The sequence below is a fragment of the Pterocles gutturalis genome, unplaced genomic scaffold (assembly GCF_000699245.1).
Source record: "Pterocles gutturalis isolate BGI_N339 unplaced genomic scaffold, ASM69924v1 scaffold5017, whole genome shotgun sequence".
NCBI classification, from domain to species: Eukaryota; Metazoa; Chordata; class Aves; order Pterocliformes; family Pteroclidae; genus Pterocles; species Pterocles gutturalis.
Genome location: NW_010110058.1, coordinates 34,779 through 52,124, shown reverse-complemented (window position 1 = coordinate 52,124; position 17,346 = coordinate 34,779).

The window sequence follows — 17,346 nt, the reverse complement described above, 5'->3', positions numbered from 1 at the left end:
ACATTTCAGCTGTAGGCAGTAATGGCTGGAGGACAAGATCTACTTTGAGCAGGCCCAGCAGCATCCAAAGCTGTAACAGATTATTTGTGTGACCAACTATCTTATCCTTAGGGCTGTGGAAAACCTCAGGTGTACACACTGAAGTCTAGTGCCTTTGTGCACTTAGACCTGAAATTCTTCACAAAAAAAGACACCATCCTGTTTGAGTTTTGCAAAGAGATTGGAGGCATGTGTGCCAAATGTGATGGCCAGATCCAAAAATTACATGTTTGCATGTGGTGATAGGTGGCTGAGTACACACCTATGTGCCTAAATAAGTGTTTGTGTACTCACATTGGAACAATGATCCTAACGGGCTGAAATTTGCTGTTTTGATACCTTTGTAACTCCAGGAGGTGGCAAGCCTTATAAACAGCAGCAGCTTCTTAGTGTTATTCTTCATTCTTCACATTATGTCATATTATGTAGAGTTAAGACATATGAAGATATTTTCCACCTTCAAAAGTCAAAGGCATCAGTAAAAAACAAAACCTGAATGTAATTATAAGCAATGTGAAGAAACATTACTGCAAGTTTTCTCATAGAAAGTAACTATATCTGCAGGTGGATTATCGAATCATTTGGTCTTGATTCTGTAAGTGGTTAATTGCAGTTGTTTAGGAAAAGCATATAAAAACTAAAGCAAATACTGAATATTTTGTTCTCTGATATACTCCTACCCTTTGGCCATCAGAGCTTTAGGTCTTCCTGAAAAATTGTTTGCTCCTAGGCCATTTCATTTAATAGACGTCTTCAGAAAATTATTCATAGCAACTTAAAGGTCTTTTTCCTGAGTGGTAGTAACTAACATATCCATCACTGCCTATGATAGTTCAGATTATTTTTCCCAGAGGCATTACTTCTTGACTATCAGGTTGGATTTTAGTCTTCCTTTTCCTCAGCCAGTCATTTGCTACTGTAATATCCTCATGGGTCTACAGGTGAAAATCTCCCTTTTGCTTATACCTCTGTAACTACTAGTGACCAGGAGTCTACAAGCACAAAGCTCTTTCAAGCAGAAAGATCTTTTGAAAATCAGAGGTTTCTACAAAACATGTTAGCTGTGCAGGTAAAACAGACGTTAGAGACAGTACGAATGGCAAGTTGCAGTTCCTAGGCAGCAACACACAAAACTTTAAATTTTCATCATTTGCCTGCAGGCTAAAAAATGAGGTTGACAAATTATACAATTTTTTAAAACTATTGTGTTTTTTCTGTTTTTCAAGAACATGGATCTTCTTTTGAAATTTTAAGTTTGGGGTGTGTGAGAGACCATGTGCAGTTGGCTGACTCACTCTTTTGGAGCTACTTTGAAAAAGTGGTCTCACATAGGATAAAAATGCTTAAGAAGCAGGATTAACATCAGAACTTTTAGGATTATTACAAACTTTTAGAAAAATCAGACTATAGATATGTTTCCCAGGCTTTTGAGAAAAGTTATTCTAAGATGCTATGTTTATTTTATTCACAAAAGATTTTGAGAGCTAATTCTAAATTTTGTTGCTTACAATTTCAAAAAAAGATAAAACTGGAAATTATTGACTATTAAACACTGTGAATAATGAACAAGTCAATTTTGATCCCTTTTGACACATAAGTTAGATAAGAAGAAACCTCTGTATACGCTTTTTATCAGGTAGAAGTATGAGCTGGATTTCCTGTTCACTGTAGAAAAACAGATCAGCATCACTATTTTTAAACAGTCTTTTCCTAATATTTTTATAGTGAGCAACATTTATTTTAATCTTCTACACATGACCTTTGTTGAGATGAACCAGTATTTCCATAAAACCTTGTCTTTATATATCTACCATTAAAAAAGAATATTGAAAACCATTTATACTAAGCTAGGAACAAAAGCTTTGCAATACAAAATTAAAGTTATGGTCTGAATTTCCCAGGATCTTATTAAATACTAGGAGGTATTTGGAAAAAAAAAAAAAAAAAAACCAACCAAACAAACAAATAAACGAACGGAAAAGTGAAAAGAGAAAAAATACAAACCATAACTGGTACAGAGATACAAATCAAAGCAGAAAGATTTTTTTTTTTTTTTTGCAGGAAAACACAAACTCTGAGGTGAACTGGAGTAAAGTACCTCTAGACATAATCAGAAAGATGGAGAAGAAAAACAGACAACAGGTAAACGCAAAATAGGTGAAAAAACAGAAAGAGCATTGGCCAGACACAGGCACAGCTATGCCCAAACTGCACGCAAAGAAAGGGCCACATCCTTGCAGGGGGATAGTTCTCATCACACTCCCACCAAATTTGAGCAAATCTTTTCACTGGAAGGGAGTCTGTGGAACCTGTCACTTGATGCTGTCCACACCTAGCTGATACCTAAAGGCTTTTCACTTATAGCGCAGGAAATCAAGAACCAGCTACTCCTACATAGACTTCTGCCATCCTATACAGTCATCTGCAGAGGGTGCAAACATGTGACTGATGTCAAGCAGGCAAGCCAATGCCTTAGTCCTGCCCAGAGAGACTTTGGTGTTGCGTTCTGCACATGGACACCACCTACACCTGCCAGGGTGGGTGCACAGTTATCTCAGGACACAAGCCTGCTTCCTGGCTCTGAGATGTGGAGACTGACTCACTGCTTTTGCAGTGCATTTCGTTTCACAGATTTCAAAGATGGTGATGGTGAAGGAAAATGTTTGTTCTGCTGCAAAAAGGTATCAGCATCTGGCCCTCCAGGTGCTGCAAGAGCCATGTTTTTAGTACCTGCCCAAATCATTGAGGAGATACTTGACAAAGTAGTGCTACTAAAGTGAATGGTGTGGACGTGATTAACTGGTCACCAAAGAGAGTGAGCGAAGGGTTCACTAAATGATACAGAGCACTGGCCCTATCTGACAGGCACCGTAAATAAAATTGAAATTATATTTCCACTCCCCTTAAGGAATTTTCTCAGCACATCTTTAGTTCCCTAGAGAAACCCTTATTGCAATTTATTGCATTCTGGCTGTGGGATGGGAGCTTGTGTGCTTGCGCATGCTTGGATACTAAGAAAGGTAAAGTCTTGATATCAGTCAACAACCACTTGCCTAATGTCCTCCATGGGGCAGACAAGGTGCTATAGTTTAAAGCTAATATGCCTGTATACTGGAATATTTTATTCCAGTTATATTGCATCACCTTGTTGCAAAAGCCTTAGGGTCATTTAATGAGTACAATTTTTTCGAACAGCTTTTTTTTGAAAGGTTCACTTACCCAGTCTTTTGAAATGCTAGCTACAGGATGTACCAGCTGCTTCTGAACACTCACAGAAAAAGGAGGGTGGAAGAAAATCGAAACACACAGACTTGGTTAGCTTTGTGCAGGCCACAAATGGCATTGTGTTGTAAGTCAAAACAGCACACTGCAATACTCATAGAAATCTACAAAAGAGAGCAGAAGATGTTATCTAGGTTATTTCTTCACCCATAAGGATCAACCGTCTTTCCTGACAGATGTCGGTCCAACCTGTTCTTAAAGGCAATTTCACAGATTCCAGCATTTCTCCTGGCAATCTGCTTCAGTGCTTCACTGCTTTGTAAAAGAATATTCCTCATCCTGAAGTCCATTCCTCAATTAGCATTCCCTATCTCAGAAAAGCAGCAGATGCAGAAAATTATTTTGTCTTCCTCCTTGTAGCTGCTTTTTGGAGTTTTGAATTGGTGACCTGTGGGAAGATGAAAAACATGGAGACTGTAGGAAAGGAAAAATATTCTGTAGCTGCCATGCTTTTATCTGGTCAATCTTGCATTTACATGGTACTATAGTTTACGTATATCCTTTTCAAATTTGTTTGTCATTCATATTCTTACTAAATTCAACACCCGTATAAGCCTTAGCTCAGCAGCAGAAGCTGTGCCAGTACACTACAGGATGATATGACTTCATATATCTTAAGAGTAGTGCAATAGTTTATGTACATCATAACGTGCTTTTTGCTTTGCCACAACCCTATGACCCTTGTTCAGCTTGTGAGCTATTGTAACCAGTAGCCTTCTCTGCAGTATTTCTGCATAGCCATCACTCTCTCTTCTGCATCTGTACATGACTATCCCTAGCTATGTTTGCATCTCTCTTTGTTAAATTGCATTCTATCTTTCTCTAAATCATTCCCCTCATTTGAGAAAAAAGTTTTAAAATTCTAACGCTATCCTTCAATGGGTTTTCAGTCCTTAGGAGCTCCAGATTTAGTAACCTCCTAAGTCTATGAAGTGCTCCTCAAAAGACAAACCTTTGCAGTCCTTCCAGATCCTAGTCTTATCTTCTGAACAGTCCTTCTCCTTCAAAAAAGTTTGGAAAGGAGAAAAAAAATCCCAAACTGCTGATGTTACCTGTGTGTATATTATGACATTTATATGTCTACCAAATTAAATATTCAGGTATGCTAGAACAATACTTATTGATTCAGTTCTAAGAACTAATCTAAAACCAGAGCTATCTAAGCAAAGACATATTTTGTTCCATCCCCAAACTACAAGTAAAGAAAAGTCTTTCCTGATATTTTTTCAGTGAGACAGTCCCTTGAAGCCAATGAGAAAAAGGTTATTTTCAAGCAGTGTATGTGCTGATGGAGTAGCTGTTTGAAAGTACCAGGAAAGAAAAAGCTCCCATAAAGAAAACCATGTCATGGACTTTTTTTCATTCATATGATGATTGGTCTCAAGTTGTAACAATGATCTTTTTCATACACCTCTCATTCAATTTAAGAGTAATGCTTTCCTTTAGATGCCAAGAGGACTGTGAGTACAGAGGATGACCTCACTTTTGAATGGGGAAAAAAAAAAGAAAAGCTAATTATCCGTGCTGGACAAAACATTATCTACTTACAGTCAAATTCTACAGGAAAATACCTTTTTTTTTTAATTGAAAGCTATTCAAAGGATAGATGGGCAAGGGCTTTTTTAACATTTAAAATGGTCTCTTATGTGTTCAGAGGCAATGATACATGGATGTTTGTCAGCAAATGGCCTAAGGCAGATCTCAGCAAGAAGGTAAAGAAAGAAACTTGACAGTTATAGAGGACCAAATATTATTTCAAACACTTTCAGGAATAAGCAAAATATTTTCCTAGACACACAAGATGTGTACAGAAGGCAAACCATGCACTGTATTTTTCAATAATTTAAGTGTGTGGCTTCCCTAACAGTGAGGGATGAATAAATTCTTCCTGGGTCCCATTTCTGTTCTTTCTACACAGTTCTACAGATAACTTACGGTTTTGCTATTCCTCCACAAACCCTTTTTCTGGTATTAAGAACATCAGTAGAAAGGAGAAGTACTGAGCTGAAACATTTGTTCCTCAGGCTGCAAGGAGAGAAGTCCTGCATTCACCGCAGAGCAAACGCATGTGCTGCTGCCTGTGAATGGAGCACACTCCAGAATAGACAATAGTCTCAAAAATAGATTCCAGAGGTATCCAAACCACAGTCAATTTATTTGAAGCTACTACTCATGATTTTTCTTTAGTACAGTCTAGCTCACCAAAAGGAATAACATTGTCCTGGTCAATAAAAACAGCAGGACGGCCTGCTCAAGAGGATAACTTGGATGCATTGAGGACAACTGGGCTGAAAAGAAGCCTGAAGATGGAAACACCTGGGTGTTTCTACTTAATACCTGAGTAGTGACAAATACGAATTATGTGTGAATGTAACTCCTGCTCTCTCTCTGTTGAAGAGGATGAAAATCCTCCTTCTCTTGTGAAAAAAGTCTGTCTCTGCACTCCTGCAGCATCATCAGGACTTCTGGTGAGAGCAGTGCTCATGGTCAGAGCAGGACCACATCCTGGGAGACTGCCATGAGAAACACACCTTCCATCAAACCTTTCCAGCAAGGATACCTAGGAGAGTCACGAGGGTCACTGAAGTACATCACTTTCTGAACTTCCCCAAAGCATCCCAAAGAACTACTACCTTCAAGCTTAACTGAGAGTTGCTGTAGCAGCAATATTAATTTTGGGAACACCTAACAGTCCTTTCAGCACTTTGGCTACACTTACGATTATCACACTGCAAGTGAGAAACATATCTGACTAAAATGATAGTAAAAAGTAATCACAGAGGGGGTGGAAAAAGGAATATTCATGAGGCACAATGAAAGTTGTTATTGGCTTAACGTATGCCCCTTCTTAAAGCTTCTTTTTCTACATACTCAAGAAAAGCACACAGATGGTACCACATACTAATGAAAATATTTCAATATTTTCAAGGGGTTCATGGAAGATAAAACAAAGCAGCTGTAACTTTAAAACCTGATAATTTGAAAGATGTTGCTCTGTCATTATTATAACTCATAAAAAATGTATTGTTGCCGTAACAACCACCTTATCATGTGTGAGACTGCCTGAAAAGCTCAAGCTTTCTTTAATCAGTTGGATACATGGGCCCAAACCTGAAAATAATCTACCAATACATTCACAACACTTTCCCTCTTTCTTGTAAAATGAACTTTAATGCACACAATTCCTTTTTAACAATCATTATTTTAAAAAATCTATAATCAAGAGTCTAATGGATTGTCTTTTTCCTCCTAGGTAACAGAAAAATTGTGTCCAGGAATTACTCCATTTCTTCAGATGGAATAGGGTCAATGAATGCATTCAGTGTACATTCTCTTCACTGCCATTATTTTCCTGAGGCTCCACCATGTATCATTTGAATAACACTCAACATAAATCCCAGACGGTGGCAAGACTTCAAAATGATCTAATGTGGCAGCCCCTGCATACATGCAAGGATTCATTGACAAGAATTGCATTTTAATGGCAGTAGAAGGCATGCCACCTGGCTCCATGTGATAAAAGCCTACAGTAATGCAACCACATTTCCCAGTCCTGAGGGCCTGGGACAGATGGATGAGTACAGGACCTGCTACTGAAGTTGTATAGTCCAAGCAGAAACATATAGTACAGCTCATCACATGGAAGGACGCACAGCACATCCCTGCACCCTATGGCACACCACCCCATACGATGCTGCAGGGCACAGTTATCTCATGAGACAGGAAGCCAGTGTGATCACGCAGCTCTTGGCTGCCCAGAAGTTATCTCTGCAGCGGTGGCCCCTTCATTCCTCTCCAAGACCTCCATGGAAAATGGTTTCCTTGGACTGTGACACACTTGGGCTGAAGCCCCCAGCCCAAAGCAGCCAGCAGAGGGATTTGGACCTGAAGTCTCATTCCCAGGTAGCCTGCTCGCCAAGTTAGTAGGCATCTGGGGACATCGATTGAGTTTAGAAAAATTTCAGCTTTGATGAAACAGGGGTTTAAGTCAGTCACTCCAAATTTGAGTTTTCGCAAACTGGCATTTTCCAGCAAAACTTATTTTCTTGGATTTTAGTCTGCCAGCTCTCCTCTGCAGCACAAATGATGTTTAATGTGCTTCAATTGATAATAAATGTAATATATACCTTCTTTCCATATGGGTATTTTCTTCAAATTTTGCTCATTTTCAGACTTAAGCCCTCTTAAGTGATATTCAGGAAGTAACTAAATTTTTCTCTACTGTATTTTCCTCTTATTTAAATATGTTTGAGTCTGAGTTTCAACTTTGGAAACATGCTTTGAGTTTTACAGGTCAAAGTGTTTGCCTCAAAACCCACAGTAATGTTGCTTTCTGTGCTTCTTTTGCTTAGTTTCCTGAATTATGTGCTCATACACTCACATGCTCACTGGTGGTAAGTGTACAAACTACCTCTACAAGTGGAAGGAGTGTTGTGCACTATTCATTATACAGTTGAGGCTTCAGCAGATATCCCTTTTCATGCATTTGTTATGAGGATGAAGCAGCCCACAAATATGTTTCTCCTTCAACTGAAATCCTGTTGTATTCTGCTAGTACATCTTTGTTTCCATGCTTCCACAGGCTATGCAAAATCAACCTCTAAAAAGGAGCAGAAAACATTAAACGAGTACAGAGAATTTATATGTTTCAGAGGAATATATATACGATGTCAGAGGATGATGATCTGATTCATTCTGGCAGTTCCAGTATTTCCTCAGTTATTCTACAGAAATGGACAAACAATTGGTAAAACACCAGTCCTTGGCATACAGCTGCCTCACAGATAGCTTCCGCCCACTGGGGAGGTGGGGATTAGAAATTACTTTGGGAAATTTTTATGGAGAACAGGAAGATGGGACAAAACCACGACTGAATTTAACGCACAGGTTCAGGGAATGGATGAGGACAGAGTAAGGAAGAAGGACACTAGTTTAAGCTGCCAATAGATCATTTCTCTCACGAGTCTGTGCTAGGAAACACATGCTGAGTCACAAGCACTATAAGCAGTAATTTCAGGAGAGATGATTGTTCGCTAGCTGAACTGCTATGTGAAAAGTTCCTGAAAACATTAATTTGCTTTTGGAAATGTTTTAGGTCTTTCAAGAAATACATGAAAATTCTTCCCTAAAACCCAGTTCTCTGTCCAGTCAGTTCTGCATCACAGAGAATTAACTGTTTATTTTCCTCATATTCCTCTTAAAAGGTTATATGTTCAATGCAGTACTAATCAGAGGAGAAATAATGGTGTTCAACCCCCACCCCCAAATGAATCCCTCTTAGAAATTTTTCATGTTAAATGTCGAGATCCTTACGCAACTGTATTTCAAATTCACACACAGGCATACTGTGCTTGCATATTTAACTATGTTTTCCTATATAAAACCTGCTTTCTGTCTTACAAACTGAATCACTAGCTGAAATGTCCCTTCTGGCCACTTTTAAAATTTTGATTATAATCCTTGATGAAACAGGGAAGTGAACAATCCTTGTATTTAATCAGAATAAATTAAACTAATGAGCTTTCCTGGCAGATTTGTTACTTTTCTTATGGATGAAGTTCCGCTGGCTGATCATATGCAAGCCAGAAAAAAAAAAAAAAAGTCTTATATAAGGGGTGGGGGCCATAATCTTGTAACTGAAAATAGTACATTTCTGATATGTTCCTAAGAAAAACTGGGTTTGTACTTTTTCTTCACATTTGTGTGAGGAACAGATAGGAAGGGTCAAAGGCAAAAATTCAGAGCTGAGACTCAGCAATGAGGTAGAGAGATGCAGGATAGTGCCAGGGTGGTTGTAGCTAATAGCAGTCCTGCCCGACACTAGGAGATGGGCTTTAGTTCCATGCCATTACATTCACATAGTCCCACAGGCTTACTCTTTTGACATCACCGTAAAATATATACCCCCAAAAAAGTTTAATTGCACGTATGTATTTAAGACTACACACGCAAAAAAGGTAAAGCTGTCTACTTCAGTCCAAGCAGCTGTTGAACCACATTTCCTTCTTCACCAGGAGAAGCAGCTCAGGATGAATTTCAGTCTTGTCGATGCAGAGCTGTTTCAGTGTGACAGGGGGCAAAGTCTGGTTCCTGAGCTGCAAGAACAATCATATGGGAGAGCTTTTCTCCTCGAGCTCCCAGCCTCTTTCAAGCTCTGTCTGAACAAAAAGTATGCCCTGTATTCACTTTTGTCTCAGGGCTGTACCAATGTTTGTGAAGAGTCTGACTGGAGCATCCTGTGCTGTTACTCTTTTTTTCCTGCCTCTACATGTAAGCTTAATGCCCAAGCAGATTCACAAATGCCTGCAGTTTGGGCAATGTTTTCAGTTTAGTTTAATCTTTTCTGTAACAACATCAGGAGAATCTTCATGGTTGGTGCACAGAGTCTTCTCCACTGCACACTTACCTGAGACGCTTTTCAATAGCTGTGAGTGTCCTTGATTCCTGAGCTGCAGGTACAAAGACATAAAACTATGGTTTTCTGTGCAAATTGCAAAATGCACAGAAAGACACAAATATTTGTCTTCTGAACTTCTGGGAAAAGCACAAAGATGCTGAAGAATGATTTTCAATAACAGTTCAGAGTTGTCTGACAGCAGAACAGGAGAAGGCATTTCCCAGTGTGAGGTGACAGACAGTCCAAAAGAGATGTGACCATGCATGATGGGTGGTAGTTAGTAACAGGATCACAGATGGTGTAGCAATAAAGATAAACAAAGTTCAAGGCATGAAAGGACACAGAAATCTCTGTATCTGAGAAATATTAGTTTCCCCATGCAATTCTTTTTCCTTCTTTCTTTCTCCTGACAAAGAGATAAAGTGTGAGAGGCCAGCTGCCTGCAAGGGAAAGGCAGTGTCACCAGTCTGCAGTCCCCAAAAGGCGGTACTCAGTCTCTGTGTAAGGAGAATCACAGGTCTGAGTCAATTACTGCAGGCTTTGTACACACCTCATGCTTGCTCTTTATCCTACTTAGATAGTAAAGTATTCTGAAACAAAATTCTGCAACTGTGTTTTCAGACCTCTTTCTGGTGTGCTTTTAACAAAACAGAAGAAGGGAAGTGCTTAATGTTTCTGCTTCTAAAATACTGGTCATTCATACTTTAGACCAAATAATGCCAGTCCAAGGACATGGATAAACTTTGTAGACGTGCCTTTCACAGACCCTTTTTGTTGCAGGCACCTTTAAAAGTAGTGAGTAATGTCTTCTGTTACAGATAGAAGTTGTTCCAGACACTGTCCTCCGGCAGCAAACTCAGGCATCAAAGGACTTCTGGTCCAGTGGAGCCCTCATAAGCCTGATCAATAAATCATTATTATTTTCTTCTGACTTCTAACCTCGTGAAATAAGAGGTTAGAAAAATCTTCCATCCAAAAGCAAACCATGGCACAGAGATACATAGCAAAAGCAACGATGAGAAAGCTGGGCAACTGCTTCATTACACAGTAGCAAGCCATCAACTTTTGACTGACATTCTCACGGCAAAAACCAAACAAGCTCTTGCTACTAACGTTCCTTTTTCTTCCTCCTGCATATCTCTTTCAAAAGTGATAATCCCCTGGTAATTGCTGCTGTATTCTCCCTAAGAAATAGATAAGATGGGGCTCCTGGCATGCTGTGCAAAGGCAAGCCCAATAAAAACCAGAGGAGTGATATTGAATTCGATTACGTTCTCACTTTCTTTTTGTCTAGGTTACCTCCTCCTGGGTGACTACAGTTGCAGTGTAGCACACATAGAGAATTTAATTAAGGAGGACCAATGGAAACAAACCTTCCCCTGCCCAGCACACGTATTATGATTTCAGTTTTAGAAGCTCGTGTGATAACTGCAGGAAGCAGTTATACAGAATAGCAAATCTGAGTTGTTCTTCGTTCTCAAACTCTGTTTGACTACATCTGGTAAATATTGTGCCCCTAAGTCATTTAATAACTCAGCTTTTCCACTTTGAAATAATATTACTACTGCATGAAAGGTTACCCAGAGGGCCAATTCTAATTACTGAATACATCCTGCATAAAAATATTCAAAATTATTTCCAAAAGTTTACCAACCACAGCTTCAATAATATCCTTTTACAAGGATATTTTAATTGCAGTGTGCATCTAACTTCATTTATTTTTTCTGATTTAAATGCTAGGTTACTCCAGTTGTGGATTTCTGGATTTTTTGGAAACAGGTGGTTGTTAAACTAAGTTCTGGTTGAGAGGATAGTATTAATCAATATATTGCAATTTGCAAGACCCTTAAGACTTGAATCCCCCATTAAATCCAAATCTGTCCTCACAAGACACTGATTATGGAAATGCATTCATATATTTCAGCTATATTAGTTACACATCTACATCTGCCTCAGACAGACAAATGAAAAAATATTGTTGCGAGTTAAATATGGAGCTGTTAGGCACATGAGAAGGTAGATGAAGCACTGCAGGCTACCACCTATCACAACATAATTTCTTGACTACAAAGTTATAATTGTTTCATAGCCGATAGATAATTTTCAAATATAACCATGGAATAGGAACATAAAAATCAGAAGTTAGTTGTAACTTTTCAAGATAAAAACCCCTGAGTTTTACATTTATTACAGTCCCTTACTGAGCAAATACTAATTTGGAGTCACTAGGCTATACCCTCCATCATTTTACATGCTGTTAATTTTTGTAATAAAAAGTACAGCAAGCACAGCAGTATCTGTCAAGAGTATTTGAAAAAATAAGGCACTCAATTTCAACAATTTTGTTAGTTATATTATAAAAAATTGCCCTATTACCATACCTATAATAAATAATAGCCTTTGCAAGGATTTGAAAAAAATGACATGACAGCCATGTGGATTAATAACTCTTAGCTATCTGACAGGGGAATAAAGTATAAGGAAAGCAAAGCCTTCTGGAGCCCTCCCTTACAAACTACAGTCAAACACTGAAGACGGTGCAAAGTTCAGCAAAGCCAGCTGGAAGGCTCCTGTGCGCTTCAAGAAGAATTGATCAGACCATGACAAAAGCACTTCAGTCAAACATAAATATAGCTCACATTCGTTCAATATTGGTACCTCAATGGTTTAAGAGATAAAGAGGTTTTCTGTCTTCTAAAAAAGAACATCTGCATTGAAAGTGTGATGTAAAAACCCTTACAAGTAGACAAATCAAACTGGATTTTCACCACACTATTGGGTCACACACCTGTAACCCAAGCCCCTTGGCTCCCATCAGATTTACAGTGTCTGTTCCAAATCATGACTTTCCTTTTTCAATTGCTAAGGCTTTACTTTCAGCACTGCAATAATATGGGTGGTTTAGGGGGAGGTCATTTACTTCACAGAAAAGAAGATCTGCTACAGCTCAAATCTCCTGACAAAAAAAAAGAAAAAAAAAAAAAAGAAAAAAAAAAAGTGACCTTGACTGACAACAGGAATGCACTATTTCAGAGTGAAAGGCAAATATTTGACAAGGTTATAATAGACTCAGATAGACCTCTCCAAATGAATACCATGTGCAGCCTTAACAGCAGCCAGACTCTGCTGTAATTAATATATCCATCCACTTCTTCAGGACTCACGAGCACAGTGAGCCTGGGGTAGAGGTGCTGGTCTCAAGCTGAGGTATCTCCTGGGGCTGGGGTCTGATTTACAACCAAGCGTGCATGTTCTCACACCTAACAGGCATTTACAAAGATAAGGAGGGCTCTGACACGGACACAGCCACAGGATCTGACACTTCCACCTTACTTTTTTTATGATTTCTTAACAAAAGAGATTATATGTGAACAGTGTGGTGCTTTCTGCTGACCTAGGCTATACCAGTGCAATGAAAGATTCAGTCCCTCTCTATTAACAAGTTGTTAGACTGCATGGCCCTCAGTCTGGCTGTCTGCTAGTCTTAAAGTGTGCTATTAGAAAATACTTCATCTGTTTCCCACTGTTCACTCTATGATGACCTCACCAGCTGACACAGATTTAAGCTTTCATTTAAAATAAATAAAAAGAAACAAAACAAAAACAAAACACACAAAAGGGAAATGTTTACATTTTATGTCTCTGAAGTGAAACTCTCTAAAATGATTTGATGTTGTTGAGCTTCCTGGTCAAAGAACGGGCTTTCCCTGAGGTATCCCTAGTGCCCATTCTGAGCACAACCAGAGATGCTATGGAGGAGAAGGAAGTTCTCTAAATAAATCTTTCCAGAAGCCCCAAGTGATCAGAACACAACTTGAAATGGTCATAGCTGTTTCTTCCTCAACATACTTTCTCATACAGTCCCTCTCCAAACTAAAAGGTAGAGCAGGAGGAGAATCCTCAGGCACCAGGAATTTCTTGGTGGAAAGCCCATATAGTTTTGCAGGCATGGGAGAAGCCAAAACTTGGGCCTTCTGAGGCCAGTCATCATGCAAGTCTTCACTGCTTTAAGACTTCCCCTAGGAAAATAAAAAATAAATAGGGAATGAGAGTGAATGGTGCATTTCACTGTCTGGGCAGCTTTGGAAGCAATTTCAGACAGTCCTTTCAGTCAGTTTGAGAGTGCTGCTGGCACCAAAATCTTCTTGTTTTATTCTAATGTTGCTTTGCACCTATGAGGGTGAACTTTCAGCTTCAGGACAAATATCATCTGACTTGTGAGGTTCTTTGTCTTCCAAACAAAGCTTTAGTTTTTCTTTTCCTGAAGAATTTCAGCCTGATGGCTATTGGCACTGGAAGGCATGTTAAATAATGCATGAAGAGAGGGATGGACACAAGAAGTGTCGGTTTTCCTTTTTATACCCTTTTTCCCCTGCAGCCTTTGAAACATATTTTATGCAGTTGCTTTATAATTCATACAAATATATAAAGGCTAACCCCACGCATTAGGGTCTGATGAGTATACAGTGCAAATTCATATGCAAAGCAGATGTCACCCTCAGGCCATTGGCACATGTCCAGCTGCAAAGGAGGTACCACTGTGTCATGCAGCATTTTGTTGTTTCTGGCAATCCCCCTGAATTTATGTCAGGAATTAAACTAAATGGAACAAACAAAGGCCATATATTTTACACTCCTTTACACCAAAAGTACAAGCACTGATCAGCATCCTCTCTCTAACCTTGTGGGATTTCTGGCTGTCTCCAGAGTAATAAAGCTGCAGTTGCTATTGTACCTTCTCTTAAAAATATCCACAGTTCTGTCAATGATTTAAAAGTTGTGGCATAGTAAGAGATTATCTCAAAAAACTGATTCCATATGTACAACAAACACCCTTTATTTCAAAACCACATACATTTGTATTGCTTGCTCAGAGCTACACTATGACTAAAACAAATAGATGTTCACATTCAGGAAATCTTCTTTTTAGTCATAAATCTTGGTCTCATATACTTTGACAAAAAAAATACCTGAGCTTACTCAGAACCTGCTGTAACACTAGTGTCAATATGGTACCTTAAAATGTTTGCTCCAGCATGATCCAAAGCCAACTGAAATAATTGGAAAGACTTTCACAGTCTTTCCTGAACTTAGTCCTTTAATCCCCTCCAGCAATCACAGTCTATCATGTATTGATACACTCACCTAAATAAAGTTGAAATATTTGTGCATCAGAGAACAATTAGTCTGAGAAAAGCAAGAACAAAAAATTACTTTTAAAGAGCAGTTTCTACTAAAAAATCAATATCAATATTTTACCACTAGGCTAAAACACCAGAGAAAACAGCATATTATAACCCTGAATGTTGACATAAGAAGGTCATTAAATTCCTAATTAAAGTGCATTCTGCATAACAGCAAATCTTGGCAGTGTAAGTCAACTATCAAAGACTATGAAATGCATTTGAGATTTGGAAAGAGCATGTGCAACTCTTTAAAAAAAAAAAAAAAAAAAAAAAAAAAGATGTAATTTAGCTCAAGAGAGAAGGAAGTTTAATAGCATTCAACTTCCCCAACATTTTAAGTCTGCCTGAAATTACAAATTCTTCATACAATCTGATCCTAGTAAATGTTATGTTTTATCCTACCCAAAGCTATCGTGTTATCAAGCTTGTGGTCCCAGTAAACTGGTACCATACAGACACAGACAAGCCACAGCTTCTTCCAGAAGAGCTTAACACTTGTAGCTGTGATCCAACAAATTCTCTCCACCATAATCTCTTTGGCATTCATAATTTATTATACTTAATGAGACTTCTAACATGCAGAAAATTAGACAAGTCATTATGTCTTCAAAGGATCATTTCCTGCCAGGCGAAACTAAGAAAGTAGTAAAGACAAGGCAGAGGAATGATCATCCTGGCTTAGACAAACAGCTCACTAATTCTTTTTTTAAGGGTATGGATTAATCACCTCCAGTTACACCTTACAAAGCCATTGTTACTTAGTTTTTATAGATAACTGTATGTCTCGAATTTTTTTTTCAAGTGTTGCACATCTGTCAATTAGCATTCATGTGATTCAAGGCTCTGTTAAGGTCTGTCTGTTTGACAGGGGTTTTAGAAGCTTAAAGTAGTTAATTTCCTCTCAGGTTACTCCTCAGTACCAAGCCTAACTTCTAATCAGTAAAATCATTCTTCTCTCTCTGAAAACATCCTTCATTCATCTCTTTGTCAGCAGCAATTCTCTTTCCTTTACACAAATATCAGTACTTCTTGACACTGTGACAGCCAGTTCCCACAGCAGTAAAATATGGTCCTTCTCCTCTTCCACTGCTTCTTCCCTTCCTTCTGATCTCATATGCACTAGACTGGAGCTAGACATAAAGGATCTTCACCAAAAAAGACCACCCCAGAAAACTTTCCTGGATAAGGATGACGGGTTCAGACTAAAACCTCAGATTCGGACATGCTCAGAAACTTGCTCTTGCTTGAGCCGGCTCATCTCAGTCATACATAACCAGAAGAGGGAGTTATTCTTGACATGTCTGAAGGCTTATTTCACCCTTGTGAAAAAATCTTAAGAACAAGGAGATTGAACTATCCTACCAGAGTCAACACTTGTTCCTAAACCTTGAGCCCCTGTGGGTATAATCGTGAACAGATTTTTTTTTCTGGCTCCAAAAGCAGATGCTGCTAAAGGCTGGCAAAGCAGCAAGCACAGGCGCGGCAGAGCGCTCTCTTGACTTCAGATTTCCCCGCCTCTGAAAAACAGCAAACTGGAGACATTCAAAACATTAACAAAGCTGAGACACAAAAGCTTCCAGAACAGTACTTGAAGGGGGCCTACAGGAGAGATGGGGAGGCACTCTTTATCAGGGAGTGTAGTGAGAGGACAAGGGGTAACAGGTATAAGCTAAAGTTGTGGATGCCCCATCCCTGGAGGTGTCCAAGGCCAGGCTGGATGAGGCTTTGAGCAACCTGGTCTAGTGGAGGGTGTCCCTGCCCATGTCAGAGGGGTTGGAACTTGATGATCTTTAAGGTCCTTTCCAACCCAAACCATTCTATGATTCTGTGATCTCTGAAAGCAGCAAATTACCCTTGCAGGAGAAATCTGAAAAAGATGTCAGCAAAGGACACTGCGAGTGCTAGCTTTAATATTTTTATAAATATATTCCCATATTCATCTGGACAAAGGCTAAACCAGCCTATGCACTCGTTGTGCTGTCTGGGCTTAGTTTTAGTTTTATTTTAGAGTGAAGCATGCTCAATAAACCAGACAAAAGGAAGCCATGACCAAAATGGGAAGATGCTAAACCAGGGTTGAGGTTAGCAAAGTACAGATGCCAAAGTAGGAGAGTAGGCTAGTTTCATAAAATATAGGATATAAATTTACACTGAGAGCAGTAGGATTAAATAAAGTAGATGGTTATGACACTCAAGTGCACGGATCTTAGATTTTTAGCCCTTTCTTATCTCTAAAAGAGATTAATTTTCAGGGTCTGATCTGCTTTCTACTTTTCCAATCAAATATCACAGATCCAGATCCCACCTCTTCTTTACATTGTGGAATCAGTCCATGCAAAAGGAGAAAAGTGGGGATGAAAATGGCCTTTACCATTTACAGTAGAGACTAAATACTGGCTCAAAGTGGCCACTATTTCCTTGGGTCCTAGCGACCTTGGAGTA